Raw genomic sequence first — 13021 nt, 5'->3', positions numbered from 1 at the left:
CTCATATTACTCATTTTATAGTATTAGCAGTCAGTGAAAGTTTACATAGTGCTGTCATAGTGGAACAATGGGCAGTACAGTAGTAATATTAATATCAATGTACATTATTGTGTGTGTGTGTGTGTGTGTGTGTGTGTGTGTGTGTGTGTGTGTGTGTGTGTGTGTGTGTGTGTGTGAGCAGCAGGGGGCAGCAGAGCATTCTGGGACATGTAGTAATATATATTTCTCCCTGAGTTCAGACTCTCAGGCTCAGTGGTCAGAAAGCAGCAAAGAGTCATTCCAGTTCATTAATATAAAATAAATTAAAGTATGTTGAGAATAATTCATCCTTTCAGTGATTGGTCAGAACAAACATCTGTTTATAATGATGTCACATGTTAGTGAGTACAGAGTAAAAGACTGAAGCTGAAGACTTCTATGAGATGTTGACTCCTTTTCTGTTATTTATTACTAACTCAACTGTAAATCCATGAGTTTAAGAAGAGATCTGCCACTATTAAATCATCTTCAAAATACATTATGCTTCTTCTTCCTTATTCAGTTATTACACAGAGAGCAAATGTATTTCATTGGGATTAGAGAATAGGGAATTATTATTTGAGCGCTGTGTTAGTAGAATGTATGACATACACAATGTCCCTGGTTCGAACCCAGTAAGGGACCTTTGTTACATGTTGTACCGCCCCCCCTTCTTTCCACTGACTGACAAATACAGGCAAAAAGAAATACCCAAAGTAAATCATTTTTATTTTGTTAGTATCATAATAAATATTGTTTATTTTTCTCCATATTTAAAAAAAAAAAAAAGTTTTCTACTTGTTGTGTTGTTTGTTTTTAATGCTGAATGTATATATAGTTGAATGAGGCAACTTCACACAGTGTAAAAGCCAACATATAATGAACCTGCTACACAGGCCTACAGCAGCATCACACCACAGTGATATAAAACACATGATAAACAAACAGCATATCATATGTATATATCTGGTCAATCACAACAGATAATATTACTGAATGCACACATAGAATAATGGTTCTTACCATTAAAGGTTCTGTCAGAGATCAGGTATTAATAGTTCAGCTCCTTCACCGGCTCAAACTCGAGTCATCAGAGAAAGAACACAGAAAGCCTCTTCACTGTACATATGACTTCAGTCACAAGACTTTGCAGCCGTTTCTTTCTCTTCCTTTTTTCTTAGTTTTGACTTCCCCATTGGTCTTAAGGTTACAGCTGGTACTGCTAATTTTTTGCTGAGTGATCATTTTTCACACAAACCAGATGATGCCAACTAACCACAGAGCATTGTGAGCAGCCGTTAAAATGAGAAATGAAACAATCGATCATGAGACTTGATTTTCAAAAACAATAATGTTCAACATCAAGAGAGTGTGTCTGTTTCTGTGGAGTCCGACCAAAGTTAGTTTAACTAACAAAGACCACACCAACTTAGATATGAGTTTAAGTATTTATTATGTGGAAGGAAAAGGATCGAGGGATGGGGATGAAGGGAAGAGTGTCAAGGGGTTCGAAGAAGTGGGATGAGGGGATGACATTTAACAGAGTAAAATAACCCCCCCACTCTCCAGTCTTAGTCCAACCCACTGACATCACCAGGAAGTAGTTTGGCAGGTCTTCCTTTTGTTTGTTGCTCACATGATGGGTAACAAAGACAATGCCTAACTTATAAACCCAGAACTAAACCCAATAAACTAATTAAACTTAATTAAGCTGTAGATGTCAACAAAGAGGCAGATAATTTTAGCATGTGTTCGGCTCGGCTGCAGGATTTATTCTGCTTCACAAAGAGATAATCAACAACTTACTCAATCACAAATTACACTACCAAATCGGTCCCTGAGGTGATTAACAAGACACAGGTAATTCCAGGTAAGCTACTTTCAAGTATAACAGACATTACATCCTCAGAAAATAAACAAGCAGCTACAGTATATGTGAATACCTGTCAAACCGAAGCACTGCAACATACCATATAGAAAAATATGAAATATATGAAAAATATGAAAATCCATCAGTCCTTGTTCTTGAGTTACACTTGAATTACTTATAAAACTATAATATAAAGTTTTACAGTGCATAACCACCAAACTCCACTTTCACTCTACTGACACTGTACTGCTACACATCCACAAATCTACTTCATGTTCATGTATTACAATGTTACCAATAAACAGAAAACCAGTTTAACACTCTTTACTCTTATACTCGAGCAGATGCATATATTTAAGGGAATATTAACCCACTTGTAGATGTAGACAAAGAGGCAGACAACTTTGGCTTGTGTGGAGCTCGACTGCAGGATTTACTCTGCAGCGCTGCCTCTATGGGGGTTTTAGGTTCCTCCCAAACTCTATGCGCCCTCTGCTGACATCTTTGAGTATTACGCTAACACAGTGACCAGTAAAGTACAATGAAATTTGCATTTGAATCACTATTTAGGACACAATAAAAATAAATAAATATAGGAGTGTCAATTTTTAATTTTGGGCTTTTTGGTATTTAGTAGAAATAGTGAATAGCTGTGTTGTTTCAAAACACACAGAGGAACTGAGGTATGTGCCATGTCTCTATACTTTATGTTTGGTGAAGTGTCTTTTAATTTATGACGGTGGTCTGTGTGACTCCAATCTGATGGTAGAAAAGGGGAGTGAAGTCTCTCCGATAAGTTATGACGTCCGAAGGAGACACCAAAATCTGTCTTATGTTACTTTCTTCATGGAATGTTAATGGATCTGTGTTTGTCCAAGAGAGAGACGATGTCAGTCTCTATATCAAATCTGGTCCAGTTTACTCATTTCAGGGTCAAAGGTGACTGACCAGATGATGTTCTGAGCCGTACTGATGCTGTGGCAGCTACACAAACTCAAAGGAGATTCTACAGCAAAAGCCAAGACAAACCATGTTACAGGTCTCAGCTGAGAGCCTGAATACAGATAATATACCTGAATAAACAGGAGAAAAGATGAGACAGTTGGCGTTACTTCTGTCCAGTTCAGCCTCGCTCAGCAGAACGTTTTATTTACAAATATGCAAAATGAATCTCATCATAACTCTTTCTATATTTTTCCCAGTTTTCACTGTTATTCCATACAAAGACCCACAATATCAAAAAAATATGTAATAATACAAATAAAATGAGTATTTATAATATTCTTCATTCACTATTTAAGAGTACAATAATCCTCAGTTCAATCAGTATACTGCTGCTTTAACAAATTATCCTGTCCTTTCACTGAGCTTACATTTACATTTTAGTTCACATCCAACAAAAGAAAACAGTCAGATACAGTTTCTCTCTAACCTGTCAGTGTGAAATCAAATAGAAAATAGCTCAATATTACTAATGTATCAGTTGGCAAAGTTAACATCTCTCAACAACGCTTATATTATGTCATATACATGAAAATAGTAACATAACACCTTAAACAGTCAAACAGATAATATTTACATAACGGTATGAAATGTACTGGAGACAAAACTAGACCAAAACTTACATTGGTAACAATTTAACGGCTGGCGCCATCTTGAAAAAAAAAGACATTTCTCTACTTGTTCAGAAAAGCACATAAATACATATTCCACTCTTCCAAAACCAGTTTAACCCGTACATTAAGCATTCAGTAACGTGTACATGTTCTTATATAAGTTGTTAATACTTCACAAACTTGAATAAACAGGAGAAAAGATGACAGTTGGCGTTACTTCCGGCCAGTTCAGCCCTCGCTCAGCAGAATGAACGAAGAAGAGGGTCCAACAACGAAGTAACACGCCACACTGCCCCCTGGTGGCAACACTGACATCTGCAGGGTATAGTGTAAGGAAGCCTTATAGGTTTAACAAGGGACAATATTTGACCATTATGGCTCATATAAATGATGTGATGAAGACTGGAGAGAATGACCGGGCTTTTAACAGGGAGCTGAGTAGATGGCTTGATGAGTTGAGACACAGCAGGTGTGCAGGCAGGCTCCACGTCTGCCCAGCTCCAGACAAACGAACACAGGGAGAGAAAGACAAAACACAGACACACCCACAAGAGGGACGGGACAACAGGAAGCACAACACTAGGACCCTGACACATCCAGGGAAATACCACATGTAAACTCCTTCTTTTCTAATGCAGTATGAATCTAGTCCAGTAGATGTAAAAGAGCCATGTAGGCAGAGTGATGTTTGTAGAATCCATATTGGTGTTCATACAGTATATTATACATGTCCAAATGTTTAACAATACCTTTATATACTAGCTTTTCTAACATTTGACATTTTGAAAATATCCTGGATCACCTGATTTAAAAAGTGTTCGAGCCAGTTTGAGATCAGAAGGACCAACACCAGTTTCCATGGACACCGCTAAAATATGCAATAGTGGTTTCAAGATTGATCCTTTTGCCTCTTTTAGTTGGATCAAAATAATTAGCATATAAACTATTCAGAAACTCCTCAGTTGGAGAGTGATTTCCATCCCTAAAAACATTTGCTGCGATTATTGAGATGCAATAATGAAAAAATATGAGACTCTGTTGAAAGTGATTTGATGTAGGAAGTAAATGGACTTTCTCTACAGTAATGACACGGAGCTAGATTGGAGTTTGATGAAAAGAAGTTGATATCAAATGTGTTAAACAACATATTATCAGTGTGTTATGACTGTCCAACAGGTAGGAGGCAAAGTCATCATCATCAAGTCTGTAGAAAGGAAATACAGTTACTGCTCCTCTCTGCCCCTCTCTGCTCCTCCTACAGAGACACTGAGGAACCAGAGCAGACTATAAACCCAGCACACAGAGGTTCACTGATTGTGGTGTTGAAGGTGTGGAGGTGGATCAATGTATCAGAGGAGACTCTGTAGAAGGACAGAGTGCCAGCAGGACAGTCCACATACACTGCTACTCTGTTAGAGACAGAGGAGGAGGTGGAGGAGGAGGAGGAGGAGGGGGAGGAGGAGGAGGAGGAGATGGGTGTTTCTCTGTTATTGTGACGGACAGAGTAACGGCCAGAGTAACCAACATCATCAGAGCACTTCAGACTCCAGGACTGATCATTCCTTCCAAACAAACAGTCATCACTGCGTCCTTTCCGGCTGATTCTTCTGTAACTCACTGATATATTAACTCTTCCTCTCCACTCGACCTCCCAGTAACAGCGACCAGTCAGAACATTTCTACACAGCAGCTGAAGACAGGAGTCAAATCTGTCTGGATGATCAGGATATGACTGATCCTCCTTCACATTTGTCACCTTCCTGTTGTTGTCAGACAGTTTGAGTTCTCTGTTCATTGTGTTTGGGTCCAGTTCCAGTTCACAGGCATCTGATGGAGAGAACGAGACACAATACAGCTGCAGTTTATCATCTGTTCATTTATTAACTACTTTACTGAAACCATTCAAACTTAAACCATCTCCATGGCAACTGAGACACTCCATCACTGAGGAAGACCATGAGATGTGACTGAAAGCTTTGGACATACAAAGTAAGTGGACCTTTAGATGAGAATGTTTTTCAAAGTGAAACTTGATTCCAGCTGCGTCTTCCTTCAGTTTTTTTATTGATAGCGAATTGTTGTTTTTTCATGTTTTTAATCCACTGTGATTGGACAATTATGGCTGTCATTCACACCCTCCCAGGAGCTGCTGTCACTAAAACTCCTGCTGATGGTAGTTTCAGGAGATGATGTTAAAGTGGAGCCGCAAAAATTAAAAAAGATTACTCGGTTATTTCTCTATAAAAACATCATTTCACAAGACTTTCTGCCAAAACACATTTTCCATCATTTTGAACTTTTTTCACTTCTTTTACATATTTCATCCAGTTTTTCTCAAAGTTCTCATGAAACAAACTGAAAACACACTCACACTTCCTCACACCATGTTTCAGTCTCTGCAGTCCACCATGGTCCATCCTGGAGGAAGAGACAAAGACACAATCAGCTTCATACACCTTCACTCATATCCACCATTAAACATGAACCAGAGTCCCTCAGTTAGTCAGAGTGTCTGTCCATCTGTCCATATCTGAGAGTGTCCATCTGTCTGTCCATACCTGAGAGTGTCCACATGTCTGTCCATACCTGAGCGTGTCCACCTGTCTGTCCATACCTGAGAGTGTCCACCTGTCTGTCCATACCTGAGAGTGTCCAGTCTCCAGTGTGGATCCTTCAGTCCAGCAGACAGAAGCTTCTCTCCTGAGTCTCCTGGATGATTGTAGCTCAGGTCCAGCTCTCTCAGATGGGAGGGGTTGGAGCGCAGAGCTGAGGCCAGAGAAGCACAGCCTTCCTCTGTGATCAGACAAGCTGACAGACTGAACACACACAACAGTTCATCTAATGAGCTCAAAAAGATTCTCAACTAAATAAACAGTATTTTGTCACACTCAGTGCCCCCTGCTGTATTTTGGTGTCATGCAGATACATTTTAGGTTAGTAGGAGAGAAAGCACATGTTCCTGCTGGAGGCTGCATTCTGATTTATGTTGGCAGAAGAAATGACTTTAACGTAAAAAATCGTTCCACAGAATATCTAAAGAAGATTTCAGAGAACTTTACTGATGTTTTAACTTAGTTCTTATTTTCATCACAATCATTTAATTAGGCAACTTAGTGGCTTCCATCATATTCTAATTTAATTTAAGTCAGTGTTTAAACATTTAATTTGTATTTTATACGAAAAAAGTTAAATGTAAAGAAAGTCTGAAACATTTCCTGAGCAGCAGATCTGCTTTTTATGTTCATCTGCATGTAGAGAACATGACAGTAATTCTGTGTTGTATATTTTCTGTTATTCTTTCCATTATAATAGACTTTCATTAATTAATGCACATTGAGTTTTCATTGAATATTAAATGACATAAACATAAATCCTGAGTCACATGTTGGTGTGGAAGGAGTTTGTACTTACTGTATACTTGATGTTACATCACTTCAGCTCAGACAGTACACTAAGGGGCCTGGTTTACTAAGATTCCAAATAGTGGGTAATAGATTGCCTGCACAGTGCAATAGATTGCGCCTTTCGTTTGTGTGCGTTTTGCGGGTGAATGAAAACAGGTGCAGACAGCAGTTTTTAAATGAGGGTTTTGTGTCTTAATGGAGAGTTTGGACGAGCAGAAAGCTGCAAGCGCAAAATGAAATGTGATCAGGTTCTAGTGGAAGAGGTTAACTAATATATTGAGTTATAACAAAAACTAATATTACCAGAAAAAAACACATATGGGAGAGTTTTTGTGACAAAGTCAATGCTGGTAGTAAAACCAAAAATATTCCACTCCAAAATTATTAACAAAGGTGGAAAAACTCCGTCCTGTGTGTATTCTGTCATTGTGCCTCCGTCTCCTCGTCTCCACAGTGACAAAAGTCATCTGTGCGCAGTGCGCAGCCGGTTAATACCTGCCCTTTAAAGGTATTATTTATAGACGCAGTTAGCGTCAGAAAAAATACCTTCAGGTTTGGTAAATCACAATGCGTGTGCTAAATAACATATTTGCATTTTGAGTTTTGGGTTGAAACGCCCCATTTTACATATTCATTATGGTAAAATACTAATATTACATTCATTATGGTAAACGTACTAAATTAAAAGCGCGTGACCTCAGTGCGCTGCGTTAGTAGATCAGTGTGCACATTTTTTACGGGTGATGTCAAGTTTGCACACGTTTTTACACACCTAAATCTTTTTGGTATCATAAACTCTTCATGTAAACTACAAACTGACTTTGTATTCACAGTAATAAAACTGACCTGAGAGTTTCCAGTCCACAATGTGAATTCTCCAGTCCAGCAGAAAGCTGCTTCACTCCTGAATCCTGCAGGTTGTTGTGACTCAGGTCCAGATCTCTCAGACTAGAGGACTGGGAGCTGAGAACTGAGGACAGAGCTGCACTGCTTCTCTCTGAGAGGTTACAGTCACTCAACCTGGAGAAGAATCAGCAGAACAAAAGAATTGCAAACATTACTTTTCTTCATTGAGCAAAGATTTAACTACATTAATCTGGATAGTTCTGTGTGCACCTACAGAGCTTTGTTGGAGGCTTTGACCACTGGCAGCAGCCTCAGAAGAGCCTCCTCTGAAGCAGAGTATTTCTTCAGGTCAAACACGTCCAGATCTTTTTCTGATGACAGTAAGATGAAGACCAGAGCTGACCACTGAGCAGGAGACAGTTTATCTGTGGAGAGACTTCCTGATCTCAGGTACTGTTGGATCTCCTCCACTAGAGAACGATCATTCAATTCATTCAGACAGTGGAACAGATTGATGCTTCTCTCTGCAGACACATTCTCACTGATCTTCTTCTTGATGTACTTGACTGTTTTCTGACTGGTCTGTGGGCTACTTCCTGTCTGTGTCAGCAGGCCTCGTAGGAGAGTCTGATTGGTCTGCAGTGAAAGACCCAGGAGGAAGCGGAGGAACAAGTCCAGGTGTCCATTTGGACTCTTTAAGGCCTCGTCCACAGCATTCTGGTAGAAACGGGTTGATTTGTCTATGAACACTTTAGACCACCAAGACCACCAGGATGTTGTTTGTTGTTCTGCCAGCAGATTGACTCCAGACTTGATGAATGTCAGATGGACATGAAGAGCAGCCAGAAACTCCTGAAGGCTCAGATGGACGAAGCAGAACACCTTGTCCTGGTACAGCCCTCTCTCCTCTTTAAAGACCTGTGTGAACACTCCTGAGCACACTGAGGCTGCTCTGATATCGATGCCACACTCTGTCAGGTCTGATTCATAGAAGATCAGGTTGCCTTTCTGCAGCTGCTCAAAAGCCAGTTTTCCCAGAGACTCAATCATCTTCCTGCTCTCTGGACTCCAGTGTGGATCTGTCTCAGCTCCTCCTTCATACTTGATGTTCTTCAGTTTGGACTGAATCACCAGGAAGTGGATGTACATCTCAGTCAGGGTCTCGGGCAGCTCTCCTCCCTCTCTGCTTTTCAACACATCCTCCAGAACTGTAGCAGTGATCCAGCAGAAGACTGGGATGTGGCACATGATGTGGAGGCTTCGTGATGTCTTGATGTGGGAGATGATGGTTCTGGCCTGCTCCTCATCTCTGAATCTCTTCCTGAAGTACTCCTCCTTCTGTGGGTCAGTGAACCCTCTGACCTCTGTCACCATGCCGACACACTCAGGAGGGATCTGATTGGCTGCTGCAGGTCGTGTGGTTATCCAGAGGCGAGCAGAGGGAAGCAGTTTCCCCCTGATGAGGTTTGTCAGCAGCACATCCACTGAGGTGGACTCTGTAACATCAGTCAGGATCTCAGTGTTGTGGAAGTCCAGAGGAAGTCGACACTCATCCAGACCGTCAAAGATGAACACAACCTGGAACTCTTCAAACCTGCAGATTCCTGCTTCTTTGGTTTCAGTAAAGAAGTGATGAACAAGTTCCACCAAGCTGTACTTTTTCTCTTTCAGCACATTCAGCTCTCTGAAAGTGAATGGAAATGTGAAGTGTATGTCCTGGTTGGCTTTGTCTTCAGCCCAGTCCAGAGTGAACTTCTGTGTTAAGACTGTTTTCCCAATGCCAGCCACACCCTTTGTCATCACTGTTCTGATTGGTTCATCTCTTCCAGGTGAGGCTTTAAAGATGTCTTCTTGTCTGATTGTTGTTTCTGGTCTGTCTGGTTTCCTGGATGCTGTTTCAATCTGTCTGATCTCATGTTCATCATTGACCTCTGCAGTCCCTCCCTCTGTGATGTAGAGCGGTGTGTAGATCTGATTCAGAAGGGTTCGGTTTCCTGCTTTAGCAATCCCCTCAAACACACACTGGAACTTCTTCTCAAGGTTAGACTTGAGTTTACGTTCACACTTTGCAGCACGAGCCCCTGAATGAACAAACAACAAATTAAATCAGTGAGTGGATCCTACAGAAAGTCTAGAAATCTGAACATGTAAGTGTGTCTGTGTAGTTTTTCCTCCTCCATCAGTTTTATTCAGCTCATCAGTGGAGGACAAACAGCCTCTGATCTGATGCAGATGTGTGCAGCATATTTACAGCAGAGTTTGAAATATAAACCTCTCCCATGTTGCCTCCATTTCCTCTACATCATGTTAAATCTGTTAAAATCCTCTTACTGCTCTGCAGACGCTCAGCCAGCTCCTCCTGCCTCATTCTCCTCAGGAAGTGCAGTGTGATCTTCAGAAATGCCTCTCTGCTGCTCCTCCTCTGCTCTTCCTCCTCACCGTCTAACACCTCATCCTCACTCTGACTCTCTAAGCATTCTGGGTAATCTGGACTCAGACCCCTCTGGACTCTCTTCAGCTCGTTCTTCACAAAAGTGATGATGTTCTCCTCCAGCAGCTGGAACAGAAAGATAAAGTGAACATTTCATTTAAACTGGTAGAACACAACATGTGATTCATGTGTCAGTCTGAAGGCCTGCTGGTCTAAACATAGCAGCATGGACACTGTTAGGACCTGAATGCTACTTTAGTATTTCATCTGTTGTTGATGGATTTAATAGTAAAAGGTGTGTTTGTACATGTACACACCATAAATATGGAGTCCAGCTGTGTTTGATGCTGCTCTGCAGACTGATCACTGGGAACCTCTGAGCTCTGCTGCTGAACTCTGTGGAAAAAACATCACGTTTAAGGACATTTATGACTCATATCTGCACTCAGCTTATTAAAGATGTTCTGTCATGATGACAAAATGAACTCCTTTAAATGTTATTGGTGCTGATTATTGGTGTAGTGGCAGATTGTGTGCATTATGGAGAAAACAAGACAACAACAAGTGAGATGAAAGGTCAATAGTTGTACCAGTTTGGGATGTCGCAACAAGCCTGTGTAGGGAACTTTTGCCATATCCATATCCCTAAAAGGAGGTTAGGAAGTCAACATGACGAGAAGGTTGTTAGGCTTCCAGGAAACCAGATCCTAGCTGGACACGCCAGGTCGGCTTTACCTGGCACACACAAAATGCCAAAGGACGCCTACGTGCCAACCCAGTAGTATATTTAGCCTGGAGAGGGGCTGAGGCGTGAGCTGCTTTCGATAGTCTTCGTTGTTGTATGCTGTGTTCACCGCATCTCCAATAAAGATCCCAGTCGGCTGTTCCACTACTTCTGTTCTCGGTCTCTTACTTTAAAGTGAGTAAAGTTAAGTTATCAAGGAATTATCTTACATATTGGCGTCACGAACATTTCTTTGAAGGGAAGCCATAGTCGGTGGGGGCTCCAAGGAGCATTTCTCTCTGCGCAGGTGAAGAATACCCAAATGAGGTGAGGTAATTTTTGTTTCAAAAAATTCCTTACACCAATTCTGATTCAGCAAATGTAACAACAAAACAAAACAACAAAATTCGCTGTGTGCAGCTGGGTGCTCTGAGTCACTGTATGAACCATTTCTCTATCAGACAAAAGAATTTGGCGGGTGAAGGAGAACAGAAGTGAGAAATCCAGTTTCTGTGCACAGAACAGCTGCTAAATACCCACTCATCTATGAGAGCATAATAAAATTGATCATGATCGGGCTATGGTGTGTCTAAAAAACGAAAAACAGCCAGAAATTAACAGCAGCTGGGGAACAGAGTTCTGTTTGTGTTTGTCAAGCCAAGACCAGAGTTGGTTACAAGCCTATGAAATGTAAGGTACTGTGATATTGTTTTTTGTTGATCCTGTTGTTGTTGTTCGTTCACCCGGTTACGAAGACCGTAGAGATGGGACTGGCCTAAGTGTGAGGCAACGAGCTAGTCAGATAAGGACAGCATAGAGTTAAATGGGCTAAGGTAGCAACTGGTACAAGATACCAAGAAGGAAAAGGATGGTAAAGGGACAGACGAGGGTGTTAGGAAACCTCTTGATAGTGTACGAAAGGACAGGGCAGTAAACCAGTGTTTTTTGTTGTTTGTTAAGGCCGTAGAAAATGGGAATAGGCCTGTGAGAGTGAGGCAACGAGCTAGTCAGATAAGGACAGCACAGAGATATAAATGGGAAACGAAGTTACTGGCCCAAGTGACCATAAGGGAAATAGACTTGGAAGAGACGACGAGATTGTTAGAACATTACTCGATTCTGTACGAAGGGAAAGACAGTAGTTTTTGTTAAAAGAGCTCATAATAATCAGTGTAAAAGTTAGTTCAAAGGGACTAGCGTGTCTTTGTGGTGTTGTCGTCGGTGTCACTCTCAAGAACACATTAAACAGAAGTACTCCGTGCACACAAATCTGAGTAAACCAATACAAAGCAGCAATGACTGGATAAAATACTATGTGTTTTGTTCCAACAGTGAGAAAATTAATAAAAATTAATGTACGTAATAATGTACATAATTCCAGTAATAAACAGTATGTTTGTGACTGATGAGTAATAATTGAGCAATGTGTGAAAGCCTCTAGGCGTAAAGCCAAGAGCACTGAGCAAAAGTTAAAAAAAAAAAAAAAAAAAAGAGTTAACCCTTGTTTAGCAGTACTCCAAAGTTTCTCGTAAACAGTGTATACAGTATATCTATAGCATAAGTGTGTAAAAAAGTGAGAAAAGAAAGATTTGTGATCAAAACTGAAGATGAGAGTTAGAAAAAGTTTTTTGTTGTAAAAAAGAAAGTTAAGCTTGTGTGAAAGAAAGGTAACTAAGCAACAGCTGTGAGACAACTGGTGAATCACAGGAAGTGGGATCGGGGCAGTGTAGGGGGAGGAGTCTAAAAAACACAGACAGGAGCCATTCTAATAATAACTAGGTGCAGGCTATAGTCCCTCCCAGCCCCTCCTTTCGAGCGCACACAGAGAAGAGAGTGAAGTTTTCATTTTTTCAAATCACAGAAAATTTGCTCTCTCAAATTTCAACAACATTAAGAAGCTACAGAGCAACATTAAAAGAGAACACTTGAATCCGAACTAAACAAAAACACTAGCTATCAATCTGAAACAATGTTTCCAACACCGATAGGCATTGTGGGAAATAAATATCCCAAAATGCTAAAAGACATTCAGAATACCTCAAAGAAATCTGAAAAACGCACCAAAATTTGCAACATACAGGGACATTATATCCCATACCAGACCCTTGATCT

The sequence above is a fragment of the Scomber scombrus genome, chromosome 5 (assembly GCF_963691925.1).
Source record: "Scomber scombrus chromosome 5, fScoSco1.1, whole genome shotgun sequence".
Lineage (NCBI taxonomy): Eukaryota > Metazoa > Chordata > Actinopteri > Scombriformes > Scombridae > Scomber > Scomber scombrus.
The sequence above is the reverse complement of the archived record's forward strand: the minus strand, read 5'-3'. Positions refer to the sequence as shown.